The 14,839-nt window shown below is 38.4% G+C and overlaps 2 pseudogenes; one reads left to right on the top strand and one right to left on the bottom strand.

The window, feature by feature from the left end:
* The first annotated feature begins 4,290 nt into the window (after positions 1–4,290).
* LOC123796687 (olfactory receptor-like protein OLF4) lies at positions 4,291–5,280 on the top strand (annotated as a pseudogene).
* Positions 5,281–12,862: 7,582 nt separating this feature from the next.
* On the bottom strand, positions 12,863–13,638 carry LOC123796686 (olfactory receptor-like protein OLF4; annotated as a pseudogene).
* Positions 13,639–14,839: the final 1,201 nt, after the last annotated feature.

The raw sequence follows: 14,839 nt of genomic DNA, 5'->3' as shown, positions 1-14,839 counted from the left end.
TTCCTATAAGGTGCTAAACACAGATATAGTACACAACTGAGCAAAATATATCTCTTACAATTAGCAAATATTTTATAGTGACATTTTAAGCCATAGCTCTGAACTTGTGATAGAAGTGTGAAATTCCTCATTGTTTTGGCAAAACTGTCATGAATCCAAGGAGTATAGAGTCCAGGGGTTTATATTAAAGGAACAAACTTATCATCTTTGTTGAAAAAGGGAAAAGTAACTTCCTAGAGCTATCAGGGGTTATGTCTCCACCACTAGTCAATGCTGAAGGACCTTAGGGACGTAGTCAGGATCTATTCCTCAGTCTTAAACAAGAGAAAATGTTCCCTCAGGAGTGGGATAAGGGGCTGGGAGTTTAGATCTCTGAAAGGTAGAAGAAGTCACAGAAAAAGAGTAAGAAAAGCTGACTTCATTTGGCTTAACATCCAGTCTCCTGGGTACAGAAATTCAACAGGAAAACTCTCCTTTCTGTCCACACTAGTGTCCTGCAAGGAAATCATGTGCCTACAGGTGGGAGGAACAGAGGGAAATGTGCCTAATGAGCAGACCGAACCAGCTGTAAATACTCCTCTGTTGCAGTCCCGCAGCACAGGCAACCTCGGGCTGGAAAAGACCTGGTCGTCTCTTGTGCAGTCCTGAGTCTGGATGGGGCACTGAAGTCTGACCTATTCCTCTCTCTTGTCTGGGGACAGAGCTTCATCCTCCATCAACTACCAACCAGACAGGTATTTTTAAAAATTTTTTATTATGTTATGTTAGTCACCATACAGTACATCATTCGTTTTTGATGTAGTGTATTTTGATTTCCATGTAAGGACCTTCCTCTCAGAGACCCTATCAAGATGAGTTTTACTGCCCAGTAGGGACTGCAGGAGAAGGTCAAGAGAATGAAAGTCAAGAGTGTTTACCTCAGGGCCAGTCCAGCCCAGCCCAGAGCTGAGAGTTTGCTGTGGCTGTTTGCTGGCTTGATTAATGAATTTATTGATTAATTCACTTATGTATTTATGATGCTAAAAATAGAAGTGGATATTGTATTCAGAAATGCAAGGTTCAGCGTTAATAACTATATCATAATAATGGAAACCCTAGTAAAGGGGGCATGGGAAGCCTAAAAGTAGAACCTGAGACCAAGGATCTTGGCAATTAACCAGAGAAGAAAAGTCAAGTATTAGCTTTTGAGAGATATACAGTGAAGTGAGGACATGTCTCTTCATGTTTAAGATGGGACATATTAGACTCCATTTCCATACTGAGCAGAAAATCCAGAGGAAAGAATCCTCGCAAGTACATCTATGCAAGAACAGTTTATGAAGCATACATATCACAGTACCTCCTCTCTCGAATATTCAAATGAAATGTTTTTCATGTATTATATGAAAAGGGTCTGCTAATGAGCTTCCTTTACAATTAACCTCATTACCTGTGAGCCTGAACATGGTCTGACTTAGCTCGCCACATATTTTCTCTGTTGAAAATGGTCTGTGGAGTCCTTGCTGTTTGCATAGTGGCATTGGAGTGGTTTTACTCCTGGTTTTTTGTTTGTTTGTTTTTGCGATCTTTCAGCAAAGTATTGCTGTTTATCCCACCAATTTAGCTACTGGCCAAATTGCTTCTTTATGTCTGTGTAGACGTATTTGTGCAGAACGTGTGAGAGTGTATGAATCTTGTGTGGTAAAGTCTGTGAGTTAGTAATAATATATTGCCTCCACTGCTTTTTCTAGGGTTTTTGCTTTGTTTTGTTTTTGCTCAAAGAATTAATCTGTCACCTCAATATTCTTCACTTGTAAATACCTGCTTTCAAAATGAAAGTGCATGTCCTTCTGCATACTTATTGCTCACGAATCATCCTTTATACATATTTCCAACTAGTATTCAAGTCTCTGTATTCCTTATTGTTCCCTTTGTCCTTTTATTATTGTATATCTTTCTAAAATAGAAATGCCATCACTTGAACAGGATTCTTCTTTACGTTTGATGGAGAATCACTTTTACCTTCCATAAGCAATCTTGTCCCATATCTCTTTATGTTACATGATACTAAAATTTTAGATACTGTTTTCTCTCCACGTTAAAAGACTTTTTCATGTTCTTTAATTTCCACGTCCATGGCAATCTGTTTTTTATAATAATTTTTTATTATGTTATGTTAGTCACCATACAGTATATCCTTAGTTTCTAATGCAGTGTTCCATGATTCATTATTTAAGTCCATGGCAATCTAATTTAGATTTGTACCATTGTCAATTTCATTTAATTATAACTCTTTTAAACCTTTTTTTTTTCAGAAGTTGGTTTTGAGACTTCCTTTTATTTGGTTTCAGACAGTTGTTTTGAGCCATTCTGCTTAATGTAAGTGCATTTCCACTGTTTTCCTGTCTTTCAAAAGTCTTTGCTTTTTAAAACTGTAATGTGCTATGCACACTTACACATTTTCAATTCATATGTATTGAAAGACACCTATGTTTATCGTAAGTACTCTTTATGTTCTGGCAGATGAAGAGATTTATGAGTAAGAGGGTAGATTGCCATGGGGTGTGTAGGATCTTACAGAGTCTGGGGAGGCCTTTGCATGTTGGAAAAGAACAGAAGCATTAGATTTAGGTGTGCTCCTGGGACTTGTCAAGAAACTGACTGAAACGCAAAGGCTGGAATGACAAATAATCACAAAAAGATGTCACATAGGAAAAGTGATAAAGGAGCTCACTTGATCCACTTTGGACCAAATAAAAACCCACTGGTCAAATAAATATTGGCTAGGCACAGAAAAAGACAGGTCTACTGCTATCTGATAATAAAAACACCTAATTTTGTGAAGTGTTGGTTTATTCTTTTTATTCATTTTTCTTTTGTGATGTTCACTCTGTAAGATGTTTTACACCAGAAAGATGTCACTACCTTTGCTTTTTGGGCAATTTATTTTTGCTCTTTTATTATTTTTGCAGGGTATAAATGGGATGTAACCAGGACTGGATGCCACCAGCACCAAGGAAGCTTTCCTTCCTTACAGTCTCTCAGAACAACTGAGCTCATTAGATCATTTACTCTTTATGTCCATCTCATTTCTCCCTCCCTCCACCTCCCCGTTTCTCTCTCTCTCTCTCTCTTTCTGGTTATTGAACACAATTATTTATGTTTCTTTACACACAGGTCAAAAAGTGTCCATTCCAAAATGGAGCCCCAAGATCATTTGACCCTGGGAAGCTATGAATAGGAATTTCTGGGTACTATTTTTACATTCCTTATGGGAAAGGTAATATGATGTGTATGCATTCATATCCTAAACAGTTTTGGGGTGGGGGGGTGAGAAGGACATAGAAAAACACACACCAGGAGGACACGGTGTGCTGTGTTGTGTGTGTGTGTGTGTGTGTGTGTGTGTGTGTGTGTGCACATGAGTGTATGTACCTAGATGAGTGAGTGCAGTCCTCAGAGCAGGGATGCACAGGATCATCTATTTCAAAGTGACCCTTATAATACACAGGCCAAACTCAATCAACAGATGATATTAAGGAGGGATGTACAATGGACAGAATGCTATTCCAACCAGATTGTAAAGTGCAAGAGGTACATAGTGTGGAAGAGGAAGTCGCTGTGTCTTGAAATTTAAGCAGCTATGAGGCCACATGGTTCTAGGAAATTCACTGACATCACCTCTCATCCTCTTCCTCTTGTCCATTCCCCTCAAGACACTGGCTTCCTTCTGAGCCTTGATTTTCTGACAGAAGCACTTCCTCAAGGCCTTTGCACTGGCCGTTCCCTCTGCCAGGAAAACCTCCTATCTTCCACCCTCTCTTCCATGAGGTCTGTGTTCAAATGTCACCTTCTTAGCCAGTCTTGACTGAACACCCAACATAACACCTCATCCACTCTCTCCTTTAAACAGCTTTTGTTTTTTTCATAACATCTGATCCCATCTCATGATTATTCAATTTTTATATGTGCTTCTATCCTATCACCATCATTGAAAGCACCCTCTACTTTATGACTAGAAATTTCTGGAAACATGGTCGACACTCTTGATTTCCTCAAATCCATGAAATAATTTCTTATTAAAACTGTATAATATCTGAACTGTTGCAGAACATTAGATGCTGTGATGGAAATCCCTAATCAGAGAGGAACTGGGGATCCTCTCAAGGGGTGCAGATCCACTCAACAAAGTATTAAAATTAGTTTCTTGACTGGAAAATGTAAATTCTAACATTTCCACGATGTGAACGATGCCCATTTATGTGAAAATTAATCATATTATTTCCCCTGTGCTGGTAGTCACCTCCACTAATGGACCCAGGAAACAATACAGGAATCTCAAAGTTTCTTCTTCTGGGATTTTCAGAGGAACAAGAACTGCAGCCCCTCATATTTGGGCTTTTCCTCTCCATGTACCTGATCACTGTGTTTGGAAACCTGCTCATCATCCTGGCCGTCAGCTCTGACTCCCACCTCCACACCCCCATGTACTTCTTCCTCGCCAACCTGTCCTTTCTAGACATCTGTTTCACCTCCACCACTGTCCCCAAGATGCTGTGGAACATCCAGACTCAGAGCAAAGTCATAACCTTTGAAGACTGCATCACACAGATGTATTTTTTCATACTCTTTTCAGGATTAGATGTTTTACTCCTGACTGTGATGGCTTATGACCGCTTTGTGGCCATCTGTCACCCCCTGCACTACATGGTCATCATGAACCCCCGGCTGTGTGGACTGCTGGTTCTGGTGTCCTGGATCATAAGTGTCCTGCATTCCTTGTTAGAAAGCTTAATGGTGTCATGGCTGTCCTTCTGTACAAAGGTAGAAATCCCCCACTTTTTCTGTGAACTCAATCAGATGATCCAACTTGCCTGTTCTGATAACTTTCTTAATAACATGGTGATGTATTTTGCAGTTATGTTGCTGGGGGGTGCTCCACTGGCTGGGGTCCTTTATTCTTACTCTAAGATAGTTTCCTCCATCCTTGGGATCTCATCAGCTCAAGGCAAGTATAAAGCATTTTACACCTGTGCATCTCACCTATCCATTGTCTCCTTATTTTATTTTACGAGCCTAGGAGTGTACCTTAGCTCTGCTGCTCCCCAGAGCTCCCACACAAGTGCAGTAGCCTCGGTGATGTACGCGGTGGTCACACCTATGCTGAACCCCTTCATCTACAGCCTGAGGAACAAAGACATAAAGACGGCTCTTATGAGATTCTCTAGGATGGCAGTTCTAAAAGGGCCAATTGTCTGAGGCCTGAAGAAGTGCCCATGGTCACAGGGCCCAATGCCTTAGGGTCAGAAGTTGTGATTTTTTTATGTATATTGTGGAAGTAGAACTTGCTTCCTTAATTTATTTCCCAGAATTTTTACATTTTCAATTTCAATGTCTTGTACAATATATGTAACTCATTTTATTAAGCTTTGTGATATCTCTGATATCCAAGAAATTTTTCTCTTTGTCATTTTCCTAGGTCTTAATGTCATTCCTAACTTTGGATGTGAACTATTTGGACATTCTCACTTTTTAAAATGACTAAATGAAGCTGTTGAGAATAATTTCTTCTCAGATAAAATATACCATAGTGACTATTTTTTTCTTGTGTTTGACTTAACACTGCTCCTATGGGAAATCTACTCTTGGCCACCGCAGCTATTTATGTAAGTTTATAACAGAGAACAATCTGAGCCCATGTGCTTCACTCTTGTCAACATCATTCCTGTGTATCTCACTACCTTCCCTGCTCTTCCTGGGAATGCAGACTTTGACGTACTGAAAGTTATACCTGATCTTGGGGATTTTTCTACACATTAGGATCCTGTCCTGTTACACAGCTTGTGTCCACCATGACTGCCATAGTCACTGGCAAAATATATGATCATAAAATACATGTCTCCAAGTGGAGTCTGCACAGAATGACAAATATGGAAAAAATAGATTGACATAATATGTCCTTAGAGTCAAACCCGGCTTTAAGGATGATGAGGCAAAATATTAAATTATATATTTATTGTTATGCAAAATATTTCTTTCTCAGGGACTTCATCTAGTCATTAAATTATGGAATATCAGGGTCCACTCGTAAGGTGTAATCACTAAGATGAAAGACTGGTGGCATGTTTGGGGTTTTATTAAATTATTTTCTGGTTCTGATTGAATATTTTCAGTGCTTCATACAAATATGATTCCTTTCTGTTCTCTAAATGAAATATCTCCCACCCTTTGAATTTTGGCCATAACTACTAAAGGGGCAGAGAATTAAACATATCAATAACATTCACTATATATGATTCTCATAACCACAGGATGACTCACCAGCGAGCTTGGATTCCTGTCCAGGATGTGATTCAGAGTCACAAGTTGTGGGCACACATATATGTCCTTCCTACTTTTCCATTTTACTTCAAAGGGGCCCCTAAGGAGTCATCTTTTAATATAGTTACATGAAATAAACTCCAAGAACAGTGTAGTCATGAAGGCTACCTTCAATTATCAAAACATTATGTAGAATAAAAAGAATCAGATTATTACAAATGCTGTCAGTTCCTCCTAATTTGATTATTATATCAATTAGCTATTGCTGGGTACAAAGCATCCTAAAATAAAATGGTTTACTATACGGGTGCCTGGGCCACTCAATTGGTTAAGCATCTGCCTTCAGCTCAGGTCATGATTTCAGGGTCCTTAGATAGAGCCCCCCATCAAGCTCCCTGCCCAGTGGGGAGTCTGCTTCTCCCTCTCCTTCTGTCTGCCCCCCAACACTCATACTCTCTCTCTAGCTTACTCTCTCTCTCTTTCTCTCAAGTAAATAAATAAAATCTTAAAAAAAATGGCTTAGCATAATGTCCTTATTATGGAAGGGATTGTAGGGTAGGGAGTGGTTATGATCTCTGGAGGGCTCCACATGAGTCTGAAGTCAGGTGGGAAACTCTTTGTGTTCCTAAAGCTCATCCATGAGGTGTGTGGCTTTAGTGCTCTTCTGTCTTGAACCAATTTATGTCATTCCATGCCTTTAATATATGTAGATAATCTAGTTACAAAATAAGTGAGTTTGTCAAATGTGAATTGTCTTCATTTAATTCCACTTTTTAAATATCCACATGTGAACCTTTGCTTTTCCATAGTTGGAAGAGAGCTCTCCCACCCTGTTTGGTGTGACTCAGCTAACTAGGCTCATTTCTGATTCTGAGTCATGCACTACCAGAATTTTAAAATTCTAATTAATTTATGGAACACTATTACATCCAATAATCTGTACATATTTAAAGTGCACAGCTTTAGGAATTAAAATAGTCATTGAAAACTCATGATTACATACTGCATGTTCCATTTTTTTATTTTGTTATGTTAGGCACCATAAAATACTTCATTAGTTTTTGACATAGTGTTCCATGATTCATTGTTTGCGTATAACACCCAGTGCTCATTGCAATATGTCCCCTCCTTAATACCCATCACTGGGCTAACCCATACCTCCTCCTTCCCTCTGAAACCCTCAGTTTGTTTCCTGGAGTCCATAGTCTCTCATGGTTCATCTCCACCTATGATTCCCCCCCCCTTCAGTTTTCCCTTCCCTCTCCTAAAGTCCGCCATACTATTCCTTATGTTCCACATATGAGTGAAACCATATAATAGTTGTCTTTCTCTGCTTGAATTATTTCCCTTAGCATAATCCCCTCCAGTTCCATCCATATTGAAGCAAATGGTGGGTATTCATCCTTTCTGATGGCTGAGAAATATTCCATTGTATACATGAACAACATATTCTTTATCTATTCATCTGTTGAAGGGCACCTCAGCTCCTTCCACACTTTGGCTATTGTGGACATTGCTGCTATGAACATTAGGGAGCATGTGCCCCTACTTTTCACTACATCTGTATCTTTGGGGTAAATTCCCGGTAGTGCAATGGCTGGGTCATAGGCTAGCTCTATTTTTAACTTTTTGAGGAACTTCCATACTGTTTTCCAAAGTGACTGTACCGACTTGAATTTCCAGCAATGGGTAAGAGGGTTCCCCTTTCTCCACATCCTCTCCAACACTTGTTGTTTTCTGCCTTATTATTTTTTGTCATTCTAACTGATATAAGGTGGTATCTCAATGTGGTTTTGATTTGGATTTCCCTGACGGCTAATGATGTTGAATATTTTTTCATGTGTCTGTTAGGAATTTGTGTGTCTTCTTTGTAGAAGTGTCTGTTCATGTCTACTGCCCATTTTCTTACTTGATTCTTTGTTTTTTGGGTGTTGAGTTTGAGAAGCTCTTTATTGATCTCTGGTATCAGCCCTTTATCCAAATGTCATTTGCAAATATATTCTCCCATTCTGTGGGATGAATCCTAGTTTTGTTGAATGTTTCCTTTGCTGTACAAAACATTTTTATATTGGTGAAGTCCCAAAAGTTCATTCTTGCTTTTGTTTCCCTTGGCTTTGGAGATATGTCATGAAAGAAGTTACTGTGGCCTATGTCGATGAGGTTACTGCCTATGTTCTCCTCTAGGATTTTGATGGATTCCTGTCTCACATCAAGGTCTTTCATCCATTTTGAGTTTATCTTTGTGTATGGTGTAAGAGAATGGTCGAGTTTCATTCTTCTGTGTATAGCTGTCCAATTTTCCCAGCACCATTTACTGAAGATATTTTTTTTTTCCATTGGATATTCTTTCCTGCTTTGTTGAAAATTAGTTGACCACCGAGATGAGGGTCCATATCTGGGGTCTCTCTTCTGTTCCATTGATCTATGTATCTATTTTTGTGCCAGTACCATACTGTCTTAGGGATCACAGCTTTGTTATATAGCTTGAAGACAGGCATTGTGATGCCCCCAGCTTTGTTTTTCTTTTTCAACATTTCCTTGGAAAATCAGGGTATTTTCAGATTCCATTAAATTTAGGATTGTTTGTTCTGATTCTTTGAAAAATACCATTGGTATTTTGATAGGGACGGCGTTGAAAGTATAGATTGCTCTGGGCAGCATAAACATTTTAACGATGTTTATTCTTCCAATGAGCATGGAATGTTTTTCCATCTTTTTGTGTCTTCTTCAATTTCTTTCATAAGTGTTCTGTAGTTTCTAGAGTATAGATCCTTTACTTCTTTGGCTTGGTTTATTCCTCTGTATCCTATGGATTTTAGTGCTATTGTAAATGGAATTCATTCCTTAATTTCTCTTTCTATAGTTATGTTTTTAGTGTATAGAAAAGCAACTGATTTCTGGGCAATGGTTGTCTATCCTACCACATTACTGAATTGCTGTGTGAGTTCTAGTAATTTGGGTCAAGATTTTGGGTTTTCCACATAATGTATCATGTCATCTATGAAGAGAGAGAGTTTTACTTCTTCTCTGCCAATTTGAATACCTTTTATTTCTTTTTGTTGTCTGATTGCTGATGGTAGGACTTCCAGTACTATGTTGAACAATAGTGGTGAGAGTAGGCATCCTTGTTGTGGTCCCTATCCAAGGGAAAAGCCCTCAGGTTTTCCTCATTGAGAATGATATTCTCTGTGGGCTTTTCATAGATGGTTTTATGAAATTGAGGAGGGTTCCCTCTATCCCTACACTCTGAAGAGTTCTAATCAGGAAAGGATGCTGATTTTGTCAAATGCTTTTTCCGCATCAATTGAGAAGATCATATGGTTCTTGTCTTTTCTTTTATTAACGTGTTCTATCACATTGACTGATTTGCGAATGTTGAACCACCTTTGTATCCCAGGAATAAATCCCATCTAGTTGTGATGGATAATCCTTTTTATGTACTGTTGGATCCTATTGGCTAGGATCTTTCTGAGAATTTTGGCATCTATATTCCTCAGGGATATGGGTCTGTAGTTCTCCTTTTTGATGGGGTATTTGCCTGGTTTTGGGATCAAGGTAATGCTGGCCTCATAGAATGAGTTTGGAAGTTTTCCTTCTGTTGATATTTTTTGAAACAGCTTCTGGAGAATAGGTACTATTTCTCCTTAAATGCTTGGTAGAATTCCCCTGGAAATCCATCAGGCTCTGGACTCTTGTTTTGGGGGAGGTTTTTGGTCACTGCTTCAATATCATTACTGATTATTGGTCTATCAGATCATCGGTTTCTTCCTGTTTCAGTCTTGGTAGTTTATAAGTTTCCAGGAAGGCATCCATTTCTTCCAAGTTGCTTGATTTGTTGGCATACAGTTGCTGGTAATAACTTCTAATAATTGTTTCTCTTTCCTTGGTGTTAGTCATGATCTCTCCCCTTTCATTCATAATTTTATTAATTTCAGTCCTTTCCCTTTTCTTTTAGGTAAGTCAGGCCAGTAGCTTATCGATCTTATTAATTCTTTCAAGGAACCAGCTTCTACTGCATTTCTGGTTTCTATTTCATTGATCTTTGCTCTAATCTTTATTATTTCTCTTCTTCTTCTTCACTTAGGTTTTATTTATTCTTTCTCCAGTTCCTTAAGGTGTAAAGTTAGTTTGTGTATTCGGGATTTTTCCTTAAATTGAGTGAGGCTTGGTTGGCTATGTATTTCCCCCTTAGGACCTCATTTGCAGTATCCCATAGGTTTTGGACAGATGTGTTTTCATTCTCATTGATTTCCATGAATTGTTTAAGTTCTTTGATTTCCTGGTTGACCCAAACATTCTTAAGTAGGACAGTCCTTAGCTTCCAAGTGTTTGAATTTCTTCCAATTTTTTCTTGTGATTGAGTTCCAGTTTCAATGCATTGTGGTCTGAGAATATGCAGGGAATCATCTCAATCTTTTGGTATCAGTTGAGACCTGCTTTGTGACACAGTATGTGGTCTATTCTGGAGAAAGCTCCATGTGTGTTCGAGATGAATGCGTATTCTGTTGTTTTAGGGTGGAACGTTCTGTATATAGCTATGAGGTCCAGCTGGTACAGGGTGTCATTCAAAACTCTTGTTTCTTTGTTGATTTTCTGCTTGGCTCAGCTGGTTTAATGTCTACCTTCAGCTCAGATTATGACGCCAGGGTCCTGGGATTGAGCCCTGCAGACAGCTCCCTGCTCACTGGGAAAAGTCTACTTCTCCCTTTCCTTTTGCCCCTCCCTCCTCAGTTCTTCCTCTCTTTGTCTCTTTCCCTCTCAAATAAATAAATAAAATCTTTTTTTTTTAAAAAACCAAATGTGAGAACACAGCCAGAATTAGAGGAGCACTACCAGCTGACAAACAGTTGATGGCAACCTCATGAGGAGACCAGCAGGGACCAGAAGACTTCCCCAATGTATACCCTCATGTGATTAAAAAAAAAAAAAGAAAATGAAAAAAGCATTATCTTATATTGTTTCCTTTTGGCATGGCTTGTTATGCAGCAATAGCTGACTGATACAATAATTAATATACACAGAACTGAGAATTTTAAGAATAATCTACCGTTTCTTATTTTTGACAGTTTTTCTGATTTGAAAGGAGTATGCATAATGTCCTGGTGATTCACATTTATTTTAGATAACTGTACTAAAAAGTGACTACCACTGAGATTCCCATCCAGGTAACTGGTAGAGTTTGGAAAGACCTCTATGTTTCTGCAGGAAAACTTATGGACCCCTCAGTCCCAACTTTCCATTCCCAGAACATTACTGGACAGGAATTCAAGCTCTTGCCTGTATCTTCCTTTGATCATAGGATTGAAGAGAGCTTAGAGCATAAAAAAGGCAGAGTTAATGACAGAGTGGATACACTTATTGTTTACTCACATTATAAAGTTTATGACAACTTTTTAAAAGAGGTAGATATTAAGTTTAGGGCAACAAAAGGAGTAATATTTGAAGGCAGCCCTGGAAATTTTCAAATAGAAACAGCCAAATCATCCAATTAAATAACTCAATATCTGTCACTAAATTCTTCACTTGAATAAATAAAACCCTTTACACATGGACACCACACATCCCACACTTTAGTGAGTAGATGCTCATCATCAAAAGCACATATTCCACAATAAAATATTTTATGATTGGAAATTTTACTTTATTATATTTGGTTCTTCTCTGATATGGAGCCCATATTAAGTCATTTGATTTATGCAGATTTGTCTTTCTGTAGATTATGCTTTGAGGGTGTTTTTCATAAGTAATTTCTCCTTATTTTTCTGTGCCAGTGATACTGTGGATGCGGAGCTGCTATGAGAACAGGATCCTAATGAGGATCATAAAACCCCAAGACTAGTTACAAAACAAACTAGTAGGTTAAGTCTATATCACCAGAAAGAGCATTTAAAGCAGTAACACAGAAACGAATGGCAGACACAGAATGTAAACCTGTGATCTAATTTCTTATACAATAAAATCATAAATTTTGGCCTCAGTGGCCAAATGTAGTTTATTTAATAAAATGATTACTGTATGTAATATAGTAATAATCAGTAATAACTATAGTATAATCATTCTATACCATTCATCACTATATGAAGCAAATGGGAATCTCAAAACTGTTTCTGATTCAAGACTGGGACTAACTTTGGAAATTAAAAAAACAAAAGGAGGGACACCTGGGTGACTCAATTGGTTTACCATCTACCTTTGGTCCTGGGATTGAGCCCCGCATCAGGCTCCCTGCTCAGTGGGGAGCCTGCTTCTCATTCTGCCTGCTCTGCCTGCTGCTCCTGTGCTCTGACTAAAATAAAATAAAATAAAATAAAATAAAATAAAATAAAATAAAATAAAATAAAATAAAATCTTTAAATAAAAGCATAAAGGAAAAATTGTTGGCTATCAGAAGGCACAGAAAGTTCAGCAAAGAGGCTTATTGAAAAGCAATAGCAGTTGAATTTAAGAAAATTGAAACTCCAGGATATAAATAGAGGGATTAAGTTATTTCATGATCCAATCTAAGAATCACAATTTCTGGCTATTAGGCATTAGTCACAGGTAATGTTGAAAAATGGCCCTTTCATGGTTTCCCACTGGAAAAAAAAATTACAACCCGCTTTATGTGCTTGTTCCTCAGGCTGTAGATGAAGGGGTTCAGCATGGGTGTGACCACTGCATACATCAATGAGACCACTGCACTTGTATGGGAGCTCTGGGTAGCAGCAGAACTAAGGAACACACCAAGCATCATACAATAAAATAAGGAGACAACTTAGAAGTGAGACGCACAGGTGGAAAATGCTTTATACTTTCCCTCAGCTGATGAGATTCTCTGTATGGAGGAAACTATCTCAGAGTAAGAATAAAAGACCCCAGCCAGGGGAGCACCACCTAACTGAGTAGCTGCAAATTACATCACCATGTTAGTATCAGAACAGGCAAGTTGGATCCTCTGATTAATTTCACAAAAAAAGTGGGGGATTTCCACCTCTGTACAGAAGGACGGCCACAACACCATTAAGGTTTGTAACAAAGAATGCAGCACACTCATAATCTAGACACCAGAACCAGCAGTCCACAGAGCCAGGGGTTCATGTTGACCATGTAGTGCAGGGGGTGACAGATGGCCACAAAGCAGTCATAAGCCATCACAGTCAGGAGGAAGTTGTCCAAACCTACAAAAAGTAAGAAAAAGTACATCTGTATGATGCAGCTGTCATAAGTCAGAACTTTTCTCTGTGTTAGTATATTCACCAGCATCTTGGGGACACTGGTGGAAGTGATACAGATGTCTACAAAGGACATGTTGGCAAGGAAGAAGTACAAGTATGTACAACACTGACTCAACAATCCCATATTTTGTGTTGAAAGGAAATTTATAAAGAAATGCATCAGGATCAGGTGGGATTTATTCCTGGGATGCAAGGGTGCTTCAACATTTGCAAATAAAAAAACGTGATAGACCACATCAGTAAAGGAAAACACAAAAACCATATTATCCTCTCAATTGATGCAGAAAAAGCATTTGACAAAATGCAGCATCCTTTCCTGATTAAAACTCTTCAAAGTACGGGGATAGAGGGAACATACCTCAATATCTAAATGCCATCTATGAAAAGCCCACAGTGAATATCATTCTCAATGGGGAAAAAAACGAGAGCTTTTCCCTCAATGTCAGGAACACAATGAGGAGGCCCACTATTGCCACTATTGTTCAACATAGTCCTAGAAGTCCTAGCAATTAGAAATCAGACAACAAAAAGAAATATAGGGCATTCAAATTGTCAAAAAAGAAGTTAAACTCTCTCTTTTCACAGATGACATGATACTTTATGTGTAAAACACATAAGACTCCACCCCCAAGTTATTAGAACTCATACAGCAATTCAGCAAAGTGGCAGGATACAAAATCAATGCACAGAAGTCAGTTGTATTTCTATACACTAAAAATGTAACTGAAGAAAGAGAAATTAATGAGTCAATTCCATTTACAATAGCTCCAAAAACCATAAGATACCTAGGAATAAACCTAACCAAAGAGGTAAAGCATCTATACTCTAGAAACTACAGAACACTTAGGAAAAAAATTGAGGAAGACAGAAAGAAATGGAAAAACAGTACATGCTCGTGGATTGGAAGAATAAACATCACTAAAATGCCTATGTTGCCCAGAGCAATTTACACTTTCAATGCAGTCCCTATCAAAATACCATCAACATTTTTCACAGAGCTGGAACAAATAATCTTAAAATTTGTATGGAACCAGAATAGACCCCAAATTGCCAAGGGAATGTTGAAAAAGAAAACCAAAGCTTGGTGGGGGGGGCATCACAATGCCTGACTTCAAGCTCTATTACAAAGCCACAGTCATCAAGACAATATGGTATTGGCACAAAAACAGACACATAGATCAATGGAACAGAATAGAGATCTGAGATATGGACCCTCAACTCTATGGTCAACTAATTTTCAACAACACAGGAAAAAACATCCAATGGAAAAAAGACAGTCTCTTCAATAAATGGTGCTGGGAAAATTGGACAGCCACATGCAGAAG

The sequence above is a fragment of the Ursus americanus genome, chromosome 14, assembly GCF_024610735.1.
Source record: "Ursus americanus isolate L20-20 chromosome 14, mUrsAme1.1.p, whole genome shotgun sequence".
In the NCBI taxonomy this organism is placed as follows: domain Eukaryota; kingdom Metazoa; phylum Chordata; class Mammalia; order Carnivora; family Ursidae; genus Ursus; species Ursus americanus.
This window is presented reverse-complemented; position numbering and strand designations above follow the sequence as displayed.